The sequence below is a fragment of the Triticum urartu genome, chromosome 4A (genome assembly GCF_056163025.1).
Source record: "Triticum urartu cultivar PI428250 chromosome 4A, HENAU_Tu73, whole genome shotgun sequence".
NCBI classification, from domain to species: domain Eukaryota; kingdom Viridiplantae; phylum Streptophyta; class Magnoliopsida; order Poales; family Poaceae; genus Triticum; species Triticum urartu.
This window is the reverse complement of record NC_141876.1, coordinates 246,298,448-246,316,544: the sequence shown is the minus strand read 5'-3', so window position 1 is coordinate 246,316,544 and position 18,097 is coordinate 246,298,448.

The window sequence follows — 18,097 nt, the reverse complement described above, 5'->3', positions numbered from 1 at the left end:
GTGAACACGAACCGAACCAACATGATGAAAGTGACTAGATGAAATTCCCGTGTACACTCAAGAACACTTTACTTATTATAAGAGACTGTTTTGGACTGTCTTTGCCTCAAAAGGATTGGGCTACCTTGCTGCACTTTTTCTACTATCGTCGTTACTTGCTCGTTACAAATTATCTTGTTATCAAACTACTCGGTTACTTACAATTTCAGCACTTGCAGACATTACCTTGCTGAAAACCACTTGTCATTTCCTTCTTCTCCTCATTGGGTTCGACACTCTTACTTATCGAAAAGAGATACAATTTATCCCCTATACTTGTGGGTCATCAAGGATATTTTCTGGCGCCATTCCCGGGGAGTGAAGCATGTTTGGTAAGTGGAATTTGGTAAGGAACCATTTATATAGTGTGCTGAAATTTATTGTCACCTATTACTATGGAAAACAATCCTTCGAGGGGTTTGCTCGGGGTATCTTCACCTCGACGAGAAGCACAATTAGCTACCCCTCAACCCACTGCACCTACTGAAAATATTGAATATGAAATTCCTTTTGGTATGATAGAACAACTGCTAGCTAATCCTTATGCAGGAGATGGAACCGAACATCCTGATATGCACTTGATATATGTGGAACAAATTTGTGGATTGTTCAAGTTTGCAGGTTTACCTGGAGATGAAGTTATGAATAAAGTTTTCCCTTTATCTTTGAAGGGAAAATCATTGGCATGGTATAGGCTATGCGATGATATTGGATCTTGGAATTGGAATCGATTGAAATTGGAGTTCCACCAAAAATTTTATCCTATGCATCTAGTTCATCATGATCGGAATTACGTATATAATTTTGGCCTTGTGAAGGAGAAAGTATCACTCTAGCTTGGGGGAGGCTTAAGTCAATGTTATATTCATGCCCCAATCATGTGCTCTCAAGAGTAATTATTATCCAGAATTTTTATGCTCGGCTTTCTCATTATGATCGATCCATGCTTGATACTTCTTGTGCTGGTTGTTTTATAAAGAAGACTATTGAATTCCAGTGGTATCTTTTGGAAAGAATTAAACGCAACTCTGAAGATTGGTAACTCGAGAAGGTAAAGAGTCAGATATTAAGCTTATGTATGATTGTGTTAAAACTTTTATGAATACCGATGCTTTTCAAAAGTTTAGCACTAAATATGGACTTGACTCTGAGATAGTAGCCGCCTTTTGTGAATCATTTTCTACTCATGATGATCTCCCTAAAGAGAACTGGTTTAAATATCACCCACCTATTAAAGAAGAAATTAAAGAACTGACACTAGATAAACTAGAAACTATACTTTATAATGTTGATCCAGTTGTTACTACTGCTTATATTGAGAAACCACCTTTCCCTGTTAGGATAAAGGAACATGCTAAAGTTTCAATTATGGTTAACAAAAGCTATATTAGAACACCTAAATGTGATGAAAAAATCAAAGTAGAGCCTAGCATTGCTATGGTTAAGGATCTCCTGGAAGAAAATATAGACACTACAAAAAAATACACTTCCGTGATGATACGTGTTTGTCACAGTAGGTCACATTTTCTGTCATGCATGTACATCCATGACAAATTTATGACAGAATCAAGATAGTCATACCTGAGCTGTCGTAGAAGTGTTCCATGACATTAACAAAATTATCATCACGGAAGTGTCCACTTCCATGATGATAAATCGCGCGTCACAGAAGTGTTGTCGTCAAGGGTGACCGACATGTGGCATCCACCGTAACGGAACGCGTTAAGCTATCGGGTCCGGTTTTGGATCCGATAACCCATTAATAGCCCCGACCAATGGGGATTTTCCACGTGTAAAATCATCATTGGCTGGAGGAAACATGTGTCGACTCACCGTTGGGACAGATGTCATCCACTCATTGGACACAAAACGCCTATGATACATCGACACGTGGAATGGCCCAACAGAGGCCCATTCCTGTGAAAAGGCCGGCCCGTTTGACTTGGTCAAAAGGTGGCGGGCCGGCCCACGACAAGCCTGTTAACGACCTGTTCGCATATAGCCCATTTACAACCCGCTAACCTAGGGCCCGTTTACGGCCTAACCGAATTAGGCCCAGTAGTGTCATCTGGGCCATCCAATATAATTCCAGCCCGTTTTAACTTCTGGTCCATGTATGGCCCATGACGTCTTTCGCCCCATATGAGGCCCTTATTACTCTCGCCCCATTAACGGCCCGTGGTAAAACTGGCCCGTAATGAACAGTGTATCACTTTATACCCATTAACGGCCCGTGGTGAAACTGGTCCGTAATGAACAGTGTATCACTCTATACCCATTAACGGCCCATTATTCCGTTGGGCCGTTTCCAGCCCATTTTATCTTTCGGCCTTCTCGGGGCCCATTTATTCTTGGGCTCATTTCTACATTCGTTTACTTACGGCCCGTTACTGTCATTTTCTACTTGTGGGCCAAATTTAGCACGTGGTTACAGTCGGCCCGTTTGTGGCCCGTTAATATGGTGGGCCATTTTCATAGCATCATCAAAATACGACCGATTAATGATGACCCATTATGGTCGGCCCATGAATGGATGATTTCAACTCTAGCCCATTTACGGCCATAATGTGCTCTGTTATTGGCCCATGTTTGGCCAACCGATCATAAGCCCGTAGAAGGCCCATTGATGATACGGCCCATAGAAGGCCCATTGTGTCTACGACCCGTATAAGGCCCATTCTTTCTACGCCACGTAGAAGGCCCATTGTTTCTACGGCCCTTAGAAGGCCCATTGTTTCTATGGCCCGTAGGAGGCCCATGTAAACTACAGCCGGTGGGCATCAAAGTTCACCATGAGTGCAAATATAGGGAACACCCTACACTATACAAAAATGGCTTGCTATTTTCTTCAGCCGATGGCTGCACGTTAAGAACAAATTTTGCATCGCACCAAAATAAATTACAACTATAAAACAAAAGGAAGGTTGGCATAAAAGTTAACAGCCTAGCAGATAAATGCACCACCAGAAGTTCAGAAGCTCAGTTCATTTGACCTGACTGTTACGTTTTCATGCTGTATTGTCCGATGGAGCACCATAACCTTTGCCTTCAGTTCTCCTAGGCTCCTAAACAACATAGAAAATGTCTGATAGTCTGGTCTCAAAACCATGCATATCTTGACAACATCGAACAATGTCTCTCCTTGTTTCACAAAGGGTCTCTGTTAGGGAATGGACTTGTGTCTGGAGTGCACATTAAACATTGTTTTGAGCTTGCATATCTTGATCATGAGGCAGTTTGGACGAGATTGCCTTAACAACCAACCCAGTATTATGCAGGAACGTGCTTTTTGCACTGTTAGTGGAGGTACTGACCCACTGCAGCAAGAGCTGACATTGCGGTTATAGTTGCCTCGCCACCTTCAGAAGGTGGCGGTTCCACCATTTTTTCCATAGCTCGCTAAAAAGTTGTGGTTTTACATTAGTAGTACCAGAACAGAAGATATTAAGGAGGCAGCAAAACCAAAAAAAATAGCTTTGGTCTATATACAGAACTTATTCTGGTGAACCCATGTAAAATAATAGTTGTATTTTATTGGAAAGTACATAATAAAACCAGGTTCCAAACATATGACCATGTACCATCGCTAATGTATTGTCTATTTCTTCACATTGTATTGAGGGATAAGGATAAGAGACGAAGTTTGTAATACGGTAAGCATAGTATGACATCATTCATGTCACAAAACAACTGAGAACAGATAAACATGCAATTGTAACGTTGTGTGGGCAAGTCCAGCACGGAACTAGATTACAGGTCAAGATCAAAGGAACATCACTCCTCTCTTTTAAACCTTGTAAGGTGCAATGATACGCTAAGACAATTGTGTATAAAATTGAAAACAGTAATAGACATTGGCTGCAAAACATGCAGTTCAAGGCACAAGTCAGAGTAAGTAGTAGTTAAAAGGCATGAGGATTAAGGACTTACAACAGCGGCTTTGACTGGTGTAGTCATGCCCTTCTTCTTGCTGGTGTGACAGTCCTTGAAGATTTCCACAACATTTGGTTCAGGTACTTTTTGGTCCTTGCGGGCTTTCCTCTGCATTTGGAACAAGTCAATATAGATCTGATAATGGTAGAACGAAAAGAGTGAAACAACAGCTAATTACAAGAGCCTCACAGTGTGCAATATAGCTACGAGATCCTGTCGTCTGTTGGAATTTCACTTTTGTACGGTTGGCCTTGTTCTTTGAACAGTTCACCTACAAGAAGATAGATTTGTGTGGCACATGCGTAAATAGGACTTCAACATGTGATCTGATCACATATATATAATGTACCTGATACTTCGGATCGGACCAGTGTTTAACGAGGCCTGTCCAGTCTTCATCAGATATATTTTCCACTGGAGATGTTTGGGAAGTTCACTGTTAGGCTTGCCTTCAAAGTGAGTTTTCCTCAAGTTATACCGGTATTGTCGCTGAGCATACTTGAAAACATGGGTGCAAGCTTGTCTGGTTGCATCATCTTGGCTATCCAACTTGAACCTCATCTGTTGAAAATTATGGGAGTCTCGTTATCAGCAACCTAGAAAGTATTGGACAAAGCAAGACAATATTACTAGTTTCCATACATAACCATACTTACAGATAAATGGTCGAGGAAGGTGTTGAACTGGGTTTCGTCTTTGTCATTCCTGTACTGAATCCATGTTGGGAGGATACGTACATGACACCTAACATCAACCGCTGCCTCTGATACTAACTTGGCTGACTCTGTAGCATCACGTGGTCTTTTTAAACCTGCCTCAAAACGGATCTCCATTCTTCCTCCTCTAGATTTAGTTAACCTATCGAGCATTATCCCTGATGTTTGTTTCCTCTTGCGCCTAGGTGCTATTCCAACAACAAACATAGGAAGTGTTAGTGTACATCAAACTATGAGACTACATATAAAGAAGCATGCAACTGTAACCTGACTCCAACAACTACCTTCTTGCTGGTGAAGCTCACAAAGTTCATCTGATCTTGCCAACTCGTTTTGTGTCAAGAGTGCTTCGGAAGTAGTGTCAGGTGGCAAGGGAGCTTGGGAACGTGCTGCTAGTTGAGTTGACGAACGAGTAAATCGTGCAGCTGGTGGTACTGTGGAAGGTGTTGCAACAACTAGGGTTGTCTCTGCTTTTTTGGTGGCAGCTATTTGTTTCTGTTTGGCTTGTTCTGCAGCTCGTGTAGCATGGGATACCCTGTCAGTACAATTTTCCGCTGGACTTTGACCTTCTATTGCACCATTAGTACCAGCAGAATCTGCAGGATTGTTCTGCTTCCCTTTCCCTGTCATTCTGTCTTGCTTCCTCTTTCTCCGTGCCATGTTAAGTCAAGCCAACAAGTAAAACGAATAACAATTTAGTTCTTCAGAACAAATGTACTTTGATGTAAGAACATGGTGTGATAGACAGATATTGTATGTTCTAGAAATAGGAACACGTGTCTTAGTCACAAGTATAATGTTTAAAGTAAGCAGATGCAATTCAACAAAATTAGAAGCAATACAAGCTAGACATCATACATATCATGCAACCACATATAACAGTGCCAAGTTACAGGGACCACCTGTGATGGTGCACTAGGGGAGACGTGCTCCTCACCAACACATCTACGTTGAGTGTCTATGCATGTGTTGTCTTGGAAATCATCTTGGGGGGATGGAGGAGTAGAATATGTAGAGGCCCTCCATTTGGAAGGAGCACCTTCATCCGCTGCCTTGCTAACTTCCTTCCGCTTTATTGATTTTGAATTGTCATGTAAAACCGACAAGAAAAAACAATAAAATTCACTCTTCAGAACTCATTCGTGCATGATACTGACAATCACTACTTTGATGTCAGGCAAACACATGATTCTAGGATGGAATAATACGAAAAACAGGACGGCATGGCATATTCACAACTGTTTGTGTAAACTAAGCAGAAACCATTTCACCAAATAAGAAGCAATGCAAGTTAGACACCACGTGAAAGATGCAACCAATATGACTCTGCCAAGTGTTCGCACACGAACACGTCACCGTGTACCTCCAACGTCGAGTGTGATGCACCGCAGCTCACGTCGAAGGAGACCCGCCGGAAGCGCGGTACGCAAGACAATCCGGCAGGTGCTTTTGTAGACCCGAAACCCCACACACCCGGGAGGGACCTCGTCAGGGCACGCGGCGGCTATGGGCTGCCCTAGGTCGGCCTGACCGCCCCTAGGGCCTCGAGGTTCGCCGCCCTGCAACAAGAACAACGAACGAAGAACGAGGAAGAAGAAGAACAAGGGAGAAGGAAAAGTAAAGGTAAAAGGTGTAGATAGATTTGTTCGATTGTGTGTTGTTATTCAATCGGTCGTCACCTCTTATATATATGAGGCAGCCTGACTTTCCGTACAAGAAAAGGACTCAAATCCCGTCCAAAACATCAAAAGATAACCTAACTCGGACCACGAGGGCCGGAACTTCCGGGCTAAAATTACATCAAGTAGCCCTCTTGCACAGCTCCTGCAGGTCGCATATGGCTTCAGATCGTGATGGTTCCAAAAGCAAAGTTGTAGATCTTCCAATGGAGAAAAATTCCTTAGTTGATCACTTTTTTATCCGAGTTCATCTTTATGTCGAAATCGGCCCCGCAAATCTGCAAATAATGTTAAAATTCCAGTGTTCGGGGCGCACCGCGTGCAATGTTTCGGTTTAGCCCGGAACCTCCCCGGAAGTTTTTCCCGGAACCTCCCCGGAAGTTTTTCCCGGAACTTCCGGGACAGACTTATGCAGCACATAGTTTTGGCTCTAACTTTTGCATACGAACTCCGATTTAGACGTTCTTTATATCAAAATCCATTGTTTCGACGAGGCGAAGACAATCTGTGTAGAATCTTTTCCCATATGATGCCATCTTGGGGGCGTAACCAGACGAATAGTGTTCTGAATACAAAATCTGAGTACTTTGAACACAACTTTGGCCTTAGAGATGAGACCGGATGACTATGGCCCAAATATCAAAGTTTTTCCTTTTGATGGTACGGAACTTTCTCACTTTCAGCACTTCTCCATTTGAGGCCATCTTAATTAAGTTCTTCGCCGTGCCAAAATCTGGTGTCAACACATGCCCCCCTGTTTTTCGGCAAACTTGTGTGCCGAAAAATAACTTGCACGATGCTTTTCCTAAGGACGATGTCAACACTCCATCGGCCATTTTATGTGCTTAGGACAATAAGTATATATTGGCCATTTGGATTAGCAACAAAAGTAAAGCTAATCAAACATATGATGATTTGGTAATACCCTTTCATGATGTAAAAAATTATATTGCATCCATGGTTTAAAATAAGCCCATTGAGGGTAACCAATCATACCTGATGAGAAATTCCATGGCATAGGCACCAACGACATTGTTGAAGAAAATGGATAATGTGTGGACCGAAGATGTTGAAACCTTCGGCTTGGTCCTTCATAGTTTTCACTCTTTTCCTTCTTCACATTTGCCGCACTCTTTGTAAAGGAAGCTTGCACATAATTCTTATTTTGAATACTTCCTTTGGGAACCCATGCCATATTCCTTTCTTCAAGTTCTTATGCACTAAGTTTTTGTAATTTCTTCTTTTGCCATTATGATAAGCCTCATTTTGTTTGAAGCAATGGCAATTCTTGTTTTACCATGTGCACCCTGGCTGTGATTTTGTTTGAAGCAATGGAAATTCTTGTTTTACCTTGTGCACTCTCAACTTCTTCTCTTCAGATTTGGTACTTGATTGACTTGCCTCATCGCCATTAGTAGCCAATGTCAATACTTTAATTGGCTCCTTCTCATTTGAGATCAAATCTGAAGTTGCACTCTTACGGCCATCTTTTTTAACACGATAAATTTGTTTGACCACCTCTTTCTTGCTCCTTGAGCTCCAGACCGATTCTTTATGATTGAAACGGTCTTTGACATGTGATTGTTCAAATGTTGATCTTTTTGGAGCTGCATAATGTTTGTGAGATGGTCTAAAATAAGATGAAGAATGCGCCCTTGTATCATACTTGTCCCACGATGGATATGGATTTACATGATCATAGGAAGGTATCCATGGCATTGGCATTGGCGGCACAAAATATGGATATGAATATACCGCATTAGAATTCTCATTTTCCAATAACAATCCTCGGGTTTGCGCCTAGGGGTGATCTTGATGCTTTTCCATTAGTTGGTCGATAAGCACTTTTCTCTTCACTCTTCTTTTGATATTTATCTAATAATTGTGCAAAAGTGACCTTGTATTTCTTGCACTTGTGCTTATTGTGGCCTTTATCTCCTTTGTCTTGACTTGCATCGATCTTTGGATTTTCTTGTTGCCCCCCAGTCCTTGGCGTCTTCATTGTATCTTCGATAGAACTCATTCCTTCAAGAATATTTTCATTGTGCTCTTGAACAACTTTTTTACTTGAAAGCTTAATCCCATAACCTATAGTTTTTACCTTCTCATCTTTAAAGGAATCGTCTTGAAGCAGCCGATTCAAAAACCTTTTTCCATTAGGACCAATCAGAATAGACTGGTCATCCCTCGGTGTTTCAACAAATTTTAATCGTCCTTTATCAATGGCCAATTTATCTATTTGACGAAACATGTTGCAATCCTCAAAATTATGCTTGGACGAATCATGCAACTTGCAATACATTCGTCCTTGGATAGATGGCTTCACATGGTGATCAAGAATTCTAATGTAATTATTTTTCAGCAACAAATCAAATATTTGATCACACATGCTTGAATTGTAGGTATACTTCTTATTTTCTAGCCTATCTTGGTGTGCAAACGGCTTTGGAGTTGAGCAAACGAATGGTTCAGATTTAGAATCTCCCCATTTGGCTATGCATTGTGTTTTACACCCTATCTCCGATGTATTTGGATAAGATATTATATTAGCATCGGATTTTTCGAAAGAATTTGACCTTGGCTTTAAATTTCTGAAACGAAAATAGTTAGAATACACATGTCTCAGTTGAGACCAAGTGCAAGACAAGTAAGAAACAAGCAAAGCTACCCAATTAGATATGAAATTTTGATAAAGCAATGGGGAAAACTTTGGATGCAATAATAAGTCACTATCGGTGTTTATAAATGGCACAATGACTGACCGAGATGTTCTATAACAGTTTTATTGCTAACAAGTAAATTTCCCTTCGTCATTGATCTTTCAAAATTACTTATGAGAATTTCTCTTATAGAAGCATCAATGATAAAGTTGCGACCAAATCGGAAGATAGGTAAATCACTTGCTAGACATACCTTTTCAAACACGTTGGGAGAGCATGATGGTTGCGTTACTTGAACGATAGGTTGTCCCTCTTTCGAATAGCTCCCCAACACCTTGTCATCCTGTTTTTCTAGAATAGATTTGGCATACGTAATATTTGATTCGGTCTTTTCAATAGCCTAATTAACTTTGTTATCCGAATCACCATCTTTTTTGATAATTCTATCCACACCCAATGCTTTCTCTTTTTGACATAATCTAGCTTGAATTGCAGCAGAATTAATAGGCTTTCCCTCTTTTATTAATTCATGTAGAACAACATTGCATTTGTCCCAAAAAGATGTAAGATTTTTCTTAATGACCCAATCTGGGTAGAATTGCCCCCCGACACTTTTAGACTCTTTTGGTAACGAGATGTCACCAAAATTCTGTAATTTTGCAGGGGAAACATTGTATGCTACGATACTAGGTGAAGACACATGTGATCCTATAGAATTTTCACTTATTCGGCTATTAGCGTGAAGGTGCAAAGCCGAATTATGAATACCCATAGTTGCATATGGTGCCAAACATTTAGTAGCATGAGGTGTAGCATATGATGATTGAGGGTAATTGGCCGGATAACTAGTAGTAGCATGGCCAATTCCCGTATCCACCGGCATGTTTTGATTAACATATTGCAAGCTAGTTGCCGATGAATAAAAAGGTGAAACACTTTGTTGCATACGATCAGAAGTTCCTATGTGAAGTGTTTCAACTTGATTAACAGAACTCATCATGTTGTTCATCGGCATATGGATTTGTGGGGCTGCGGATGCTTGGGAGTTCATATACATATGTTCCATGTTGCTAAAATTACATGAGGTAGAAGCATGGAGATTTTGTTGCATCGGCTCTTGCACATAATTAGATGCATGATTGACAAAGCCAGGGCTAGCCGATACATTATGTTCATTAAACGATCTAGCAAAAACATATGCATTATTTGCATCTACATAGGTGAATTGGGTATACATGTTACCTTTGTAGATTGCAAACCCTAGATGACGATCTCTTCGTAGCAAGAACGGGCCGGAGACCGTTCAAAGCTTCGTCCCCAGCGGAGTCGCCAAAAAGTGTGTTCACACACGAACATGTCACCGTGTACCTCCAATGTCGAGGGTGATGCACCATAGCTCACGTCGAAGGAGACCCGCCAAAAGCGCGGTACGCAAGACAATCCGGCGGGTGCTTTTGTAGACCCGAAACCCCACACACCCAGGAGGGACCCCGTCAGGGCGCGCGGCGGCTATGGGCTGCCCTAGGTCGGCCTGACTGCCCCTAGGGCCTCAGGTTTGCCGCTCTGCAACAAGAAGAACGAACGAAGAACGAGGAAGAAGAAGAACAAGGGAGAAGGAAAAGTAAAGGTAAAAGGTGTAGATAGATTTTTCGATTGTGTGTTGTTATTCAATCGGCCGTCACCTCTTACATATATATGAGGCGGCTGGACATTCCGTACAAGAAAAGGATTCAAATTCCGTCCAAAACATCAAAAGATAACCTAACTCGGACCACGAGGGCCGGAACTTCCGGTCAGCCCAGAACTTCCGGTCAGCCCGGAACTTTCGGGCTAAAATTACATCAAGTAGCCCTCGTGCATAGCTCCTGTAGGTCGCATATGGCTTCGGATCGCGATGGTTCCAAAAGAAAAGTTGTAGATCTTCCAATGGAGAAAAATTCCTTAGTTGATCACTTTTTCATCCGATGTCATCTTGATGTCGAAATCGGCCCCGCAAATCTGCAAATAATGTTAAAATTCCAGTCTTATGGGCGCACCGTGTGCAAAGTTTCTGTTTAGCCCGGAACCTCCCCGGAAGTTTTGCCCGGAACTTCCGGGGCAGACTTATGCAACACATAGTTTTGGCTCTAACTTTTGCATACAAACTCTGATTTAGACGTTCTTTATATCACAACCGATCATTTTGACGAGGCGAAGACAATCCGTGTAGAAACTTTTCCCATATGAGGCCATCTTGGGGGCGTAATCAGCCGAATAGTGTTCTGAATACAAAATCTGAGTACTTCGAACACAAATTCGGACTTAGAGATGATACCGGATGACTATGGCCCAAATATCAAAGTTTTTCCTTTTGACGGTACGGAACTTTCTCACTTTGAGCACTTCTCCATTTGAGGCCATCTTAATTAAGTTCTTCGCCGTGCCAAAATCCAGTGTCAACACCAAGTTAAAAGTGTCCCATCATAAATGGCATTTCAACAAATTAGAAGCAGCGCATGCTATAAATCATATCAAAGATGCAACTAATATCACACTGCATATACTGAAGGTGTCTCGTCAAATTGATTTATAAGGGATAAAAAATAAATAGTTTTATGTGAGGACATGCTTAATAGACAGATGTACTATGTACTAAATACAGGAAGGCATGTCACATTAACAGGTATAATGTATAAGGTAAGCGGAATAGCACATGCAATTTAACCAGATTGGATGAATTACAATCTAGACACCATATGCAACATGCAACCACATATCACGCTGCCAAGTTAGAGCAAGCACCTGCGATGCTAGTGTAGGGGAAATGCGGTGATCAACTACAGAGCTACGCTCACTATCTTCATCTAGCCTTGCTGTTTCTTGAGAATCATGTCGGGAGGCTAACGCTGCATTCTTTAAATGAGGAGTATTCCGCTTACCTGATTGCGTCATCATAAGTGATTGATGAGGGATACACAAGAACATTAGTTTGATGTAAGAACATGGTTAATACACAGATGTACTAGTATGTACCAAAAACAGAAAGGCATGTCATATTCAAAGGTATAATGTGTAAGCTAAGAAGATGTAATTTAACCAAATTGGAAGCAATACAAGCTAGACATCCGGCTGGAGTGGTGAGCATGATCATCTAGGACCTGAGAGCCTGGTGGGAGGCGGGCTGCTTCGCCACCATAGCGGCATTTTAGCTAGCTTCCAGGTGATGCCTCTCTTTGTTGGGCCTGTCACTGGCTCGGCCAGTGCCCTGACTAGCTATTTGTCTTCTGGTGCTCACGGAATGGTGGTTCATGTAAAAAATATCCTTATCTTAATAAAGACCGACTTCGGCCTTTCGAATACAAGCTAGACACCATATGGAACATGCAACCACATATGACACCGTGAAGTTAAAGCAAGCACCTGGGATGGTGGTTCATGGCGAGCGATATCATCAACTCCAGAGCTACGTTCCCTGTCTCCATTTGCTGACACTACACCCTTTATAGTCTTGAAACGTTTCTGGCTTAGCCGTGTACCACGCTGGAGCGACTTCTCTCTTATCTTTTCTGCTTCTGTCAAGGCAGGGTCTGAAATACCCTTGCATAAAAACACAATAGTGAGAGTATGGGTGAAGTGTGTGCAGAACTAGTGCACTGTAAAAGTAGAAGATAGCAGGTGGCTGAAAAATAAATGACAGGAGACATATGATAGCTCGACAACATTGCATGGCAAACAAAATTAGATTCTACTCCGTATGATTTTCTAATATATGATCACAGGAAATGCAGGTACTCCTCTAGCACACCACCACATGTGGTCATGTCAAGATAACAATCCACTGAAAATAAATAGGTCAGTCGATTTTTTAATGAACCATTCGATCTATAAGGAATGGGCAGATGGCCTTCGTCTACCTCCCGCCAGTCACTGTTGACGATCTTTCTTGAACCGCAAGCGACCACCGGCCCAGACCCCTGCCTCCGCCGCCCCGCCATCCCCTCGACCTCACACCATCGCCGTGCTTGGCAGCGCCCCCAGGCCATCCCTTTAATCCTGACCGACCTCCAGATCGGGCGCCAGTAGCTCTAGGCCCCACACGCCCCTAAGATAAACATCGAGGCGCTGCTTCCCCAGCGTAATAGGCAGACTAGCGCCTGTTACGCTGGGGAATGCTTCCGTTATTGGGAATCAACTGACCAGGAATTGAAATTCAGGGGGGCGACAAATCTCTAGCTAAGGTGAAATAGTATATGAGGAGAAACCTTGTGTATCGCGAGTTACTAGGAACATCTAGTATCAAGAAGAAGCAGTTATCTAGTGTCTTCTGTGGGATGAATACTGTGCAAGCAGACATGTAAGATTTGCCCGAATAAGGGAAGAGGAGTACCATTTCCGGTTGCCAGTGTTGGGTCCTCCATATGACACGGTGATCTTCTTCTTTTTACCCGAGAACCCGATGTTTTGGAGGAGGGTGCAGCCTTGGACGAACCCATGGCCAAATTGTTGACTGTGTTGCCGTGGCTGTATGTCGGCGGAGGGGAAGCAGATCCGAGGCGGCGAAGGACGGCGTAGCAAGAATAGCTCCAGTGCGGTGGACGGTGGTGAAGTTGGAGCCGCAGCGGTGACGCGCAGGACGGCGTGGTTGAACTGGCTCGGGTACGGACGGCTCGGCCTCGGCTTCAACTACTAGCCATGGAGGGCGTTGCAGTTGAGATTGCAGTGAACGACGACGTCAGGCTATCGGCTCCGGCATGATGGAGGAGGGCGGTGGTTGATGGGTGGATGGGGTGGCGGATGGAGGACGCTGGGGTTTCGCGGCTGGTGGAGAGGTAGTTTTTGCGCCCACGGAGTACAAATGGGGAATCAGACGGGTGGGCGGGGAGGGAGGGGGATAACCATGTTTCGGTCTCGGACGTGCTTGTTTTTGGCTTTTTTGAATAGAAGATGGGACGCGCTTGTTTGAAATTTGGGGAAAGTACAAACTTTGGGCCCCTCTTAAATTTCGGACCTACTGCGGGTCGAGGGTAGGATGGTAATCCCAGGTGTCCCAAATAGTGGGCGGGAGCGATATCGGCCGCGCGCATGTGTGCTTAGGCGGCCATTATGTATGAATGTTTTTCGGAGGCGTTGCATGGCGTCTAGATGAAGATACAAACCTACCCTAGTTTAGACCTTTGGACGTCGGGCCGGTAGGTTTCACGGGTCAGAGTTATTAGAAAAGTAATTTTCTTGTACTACCAAACATTGGTTTCACGCGGTTTCGAGCGAGTAGACGCTCTTTTGGCGCTTCGTTCGAAATTTTGAAACACAAGCATTCACGTTTAGAGTACTATTGAACTTTGAGGATTGACCTAAATAGACAACGTTAAATTTGACTTTGTATGCTTGAAAACCTCATTAAATTATCCGCTTCTTTTTGAAATTTTGACACTTGAAAATCCTATAACTACGATTATTTTGGAATGGAGGAGCTAAATTAGAATCTATTTTGTACACGACTACATATGCTATTATGTACAAAATCAGAGCAAAGATCGGTGCCCCCATAATTTAAGTATGACTTAAAAATGCCATGATATCAAATTCAAATAATTGAATGGACTTCATGTTGAATTTGATTTTTTAAAACCACCTTAAGTTGAATTCAAATATATGCTAGTTCATAGGTAGCTATTTATAATGTTCATTGTCTAACTTCCGTATGTATAATGTGCTTTACACACACAACATGAACTATACTCACGTTTATATTCGATTGCTAAAGTGATGCATTGCCTGGAGTTCAAAATACTAACTATGTGGATCAATTGTGTCAAATAATAACATAGACATGCTCAAATTCGATAGAATCTAGATGTCTGATGGATCAATGACCGTTCCTTACGCGAATTGCAAATATCATGATCCCATCCTAATATTTGGATACAATTTATATCTTTAATCAATGTGTACATCAGTCTTGTACGTGTAGTTTCAGTCTCCATCGATGGTCTCTCACACATGCTCACACACTCTCTCCCGAGGTGTCTTTCTCGCACACATACTCTCGATATAACCCTCCCTCCCTCTCATAACCATTTACGTCTGTTTTCACTAACCTTTATCACAAGCACTCTTCCCCTCGCATGCATACACATGCACAATCCCCATCAACCCTTTCTATATACATAGACCTGCCTACGTGTCTCATGTACGCACATTATCTTTAGGCATGTCTCTCATGCATTGTCTCATGATATGTCTCCAACGTATCCATAATTTTTGATTGCTCCATGCTATATTATCTACTATTTTGGACATTATCGGGCTTTATTATCCACTTTTATATTATTTTTGGGACTAACCTATTAACGGGAGGCCCAACCCAGAATTGCTATTTTTTTTGCCTATTTTAGGGTTTCAAAGAAAAGGAATATCAAACGGAGTCCAAACGGAATGAAACCTTCGGGAACGTGATTTTTGGAACGAACAAGATTCAGGAGACTTGGACCCTATGTCAAGCAACCAACAGGGAGGCCACGAGTTAGGGGCGCGCCTACCCCCCCAGGTGTGCCCTCCACACTCGTGGCCCCCCTGTTGCTCCACCAATGTACTTCTTCCTCCTATATATACCTACGTACCCCCAAACGATCAGATACGGAGCCAAAACCCTAATTCCACCGCCGTAACTCTCTGTATCCACGAGATCCCATCTTGGGGCCTGTTCCGGAGCTCCGCCGGAGGGGGCATCGATCACGGAGGGCTTCTACATCAACACCATAGCCTCTCTGATGAAGTGTGAGTAGTTTACCTCAGACCTTCGGGTCCATAGTTATTAGCTAGATTGCTTCTTCTCTCTTTTTGGATCTCAATACAAAGTTCTCCCCATCTCTTGTGGAGATCTATTCAATATAATCTTCTTTTACGGTTTGTTTGTTGAGACCGATGAATTGTGGGTTTATGATCAAGTTTATCTATGAACAATATTTGAATCTTCTCTGAATTCTTTTATGTGTGATTGGTTATCTTCACAAGTCTCTTCGAATTATTAGTTTGGTTTGGCCTACTAGATTAATCTTTCTTGCAATGGGAGAAGTGCTTAACTTTGGGTTCAATGTTGCAGTGTCCTTTCCCAGTGACAGTAGGGGCAGCAAGGCACGTATGGTATTGTTGCCATCGAGGATAACAAGATGGGGTTTTCATCATATTACATGAGTTTATCCCTCTACATCATGTCATCTTGCTTAAGGCGTTACTCTGTTCTTATGAACTTAATACTCTAGATGCATGCTGGATAGTGGTCGATGTGTGGAGTAATAGTAGTAGATGCAGGCAGGAGTCGGTCTACTTGTCTTGGACGTGATGCCTATATACATGATCATACCTAGATATTCTCATAACTATGCTCAATTCTGTCAATTGCTCAACAGTAATTTGTTCACCCACCGTAAAATACCTATGCTCTTGAGAGAAGCCACTAGTGAAACCTATGGCCCCCGGGTCTATCTTCATCATATTAATCTTCCAATACTTAGTTATTTTCATTGCTTTTATTTTACTTTGCATCTTTATCATAAAAATACCAAAAATATTATCTTATCATATCTATCAGATCTCACTCTCGTAAGTGAGCGTGTAGAGATTGACAACCCCTTTTCACGTTGGTTGTGAGGATTTATTTGTTTTGTGTAGGTGAGAGGGACTGGCGCGTAGCCTCCTACTGGATTGATACCTTGGTTCTCAAAAACTGAGGGAAATACTTACGCTACTTTGTTGCACCACCCTTTCCTCTTCAAGGGAAAACCAACGCAAGTGCTCAAGAGGTAGCAAGAAGGATTTCTGGTGCCGTTGACGGGGAGGTCTATGCAAAAGTCAACATACCAAGTACCCATCACAAACCCTTATCTCCCGCATTACATTATTTGCCATTTGCCTCTCATTTTCCTCTCCCCCACTTCACCCTTGCCGTTTTATTCACCCTCTCTCTCTATCCCCCCTCTCTTTCTCTATTTGCCTCTTTTCGCCATTCCCCGTTTGCTTGTCGTTATGGCGAGTCCTCTATCTTCTCCATTATCTCTCGAGAATGAAGCTCCAAATTTTAAGCAAAGGGAGGGAGAAAATCTAAAAGACGCTTGGTATAGAATTTGCAATGCTCAAAATAGATCTACCAGGAAGCAATCCACTTCCGTTCTTCTTCGCAATTTTTATGTAGGCACTACTCCTTGGCACAGATATATCCTTGATACCATTACCGGAGGGAACATTTTGGGTAGCCATACTTTTGATTCTTATAACGCTATGATAGATTTGTTTGGCTCACCAACTCTATTGGTTAATGGAACTATGTTAACTTTGGAGCATGTAATGCAAAAACTTGAAATTATTGAAAACGCTACCGTTGAGTTAATTGAAAATTTCGATAAAAAGATCCACAACCAAATTACCCAATATGGATCTAAAGTAGGAGTAACTTTGAAAAATATTAAAGAGAAGGAACCTATAGTTAATGAAAGAAAAAATCATGATTCCACTAGAATCGATAAACTTGAGGGTATCATTACCAACTTAGGAACCGCTTTTTCTTCCGTAAAGAATACTCCAAGTCCTCCAACTAAAATTTCCAAGCTTATGTATGTTCCTAAAAATAAAGGTGAATCCTCTAGCAAAGAAACTGCGGACCTCAAATCTATAAGTGTTCATCCTAATCTTTTTGCTATCATTAAGGAACCATTTGCTGCTAATGATTTTTTCGATCTTGTGCCTAAAAATTTGATAATAAATAAAAATAAATAAATTCCTAAGGACGGTGGATGCCTCATTTAAGAATTACCGACCAAAGATGGCAATACCTAGATCTATCCTTGCTTTTTATGCCTAGCTAGGGGCGTTAAACGATAGTGCTTGTTGGGAGGCAACCCAATTTTATTTTTATTCCTTGCCTTTTGCTCCTGTTTAGTAATAAATAATTTATCCAGCCTCTGTTTTGGTTGTGTTTTTTGTGTTTAAGTTAGTGTTTGTGCCAAGTAGAACCGTTGGGAAGACTTGGGGAAAGTCTTGTTAATCTTGTTGTAAAAAAAACAGAAACTTTAGCGCTCACGAGAACTGCTGCCAT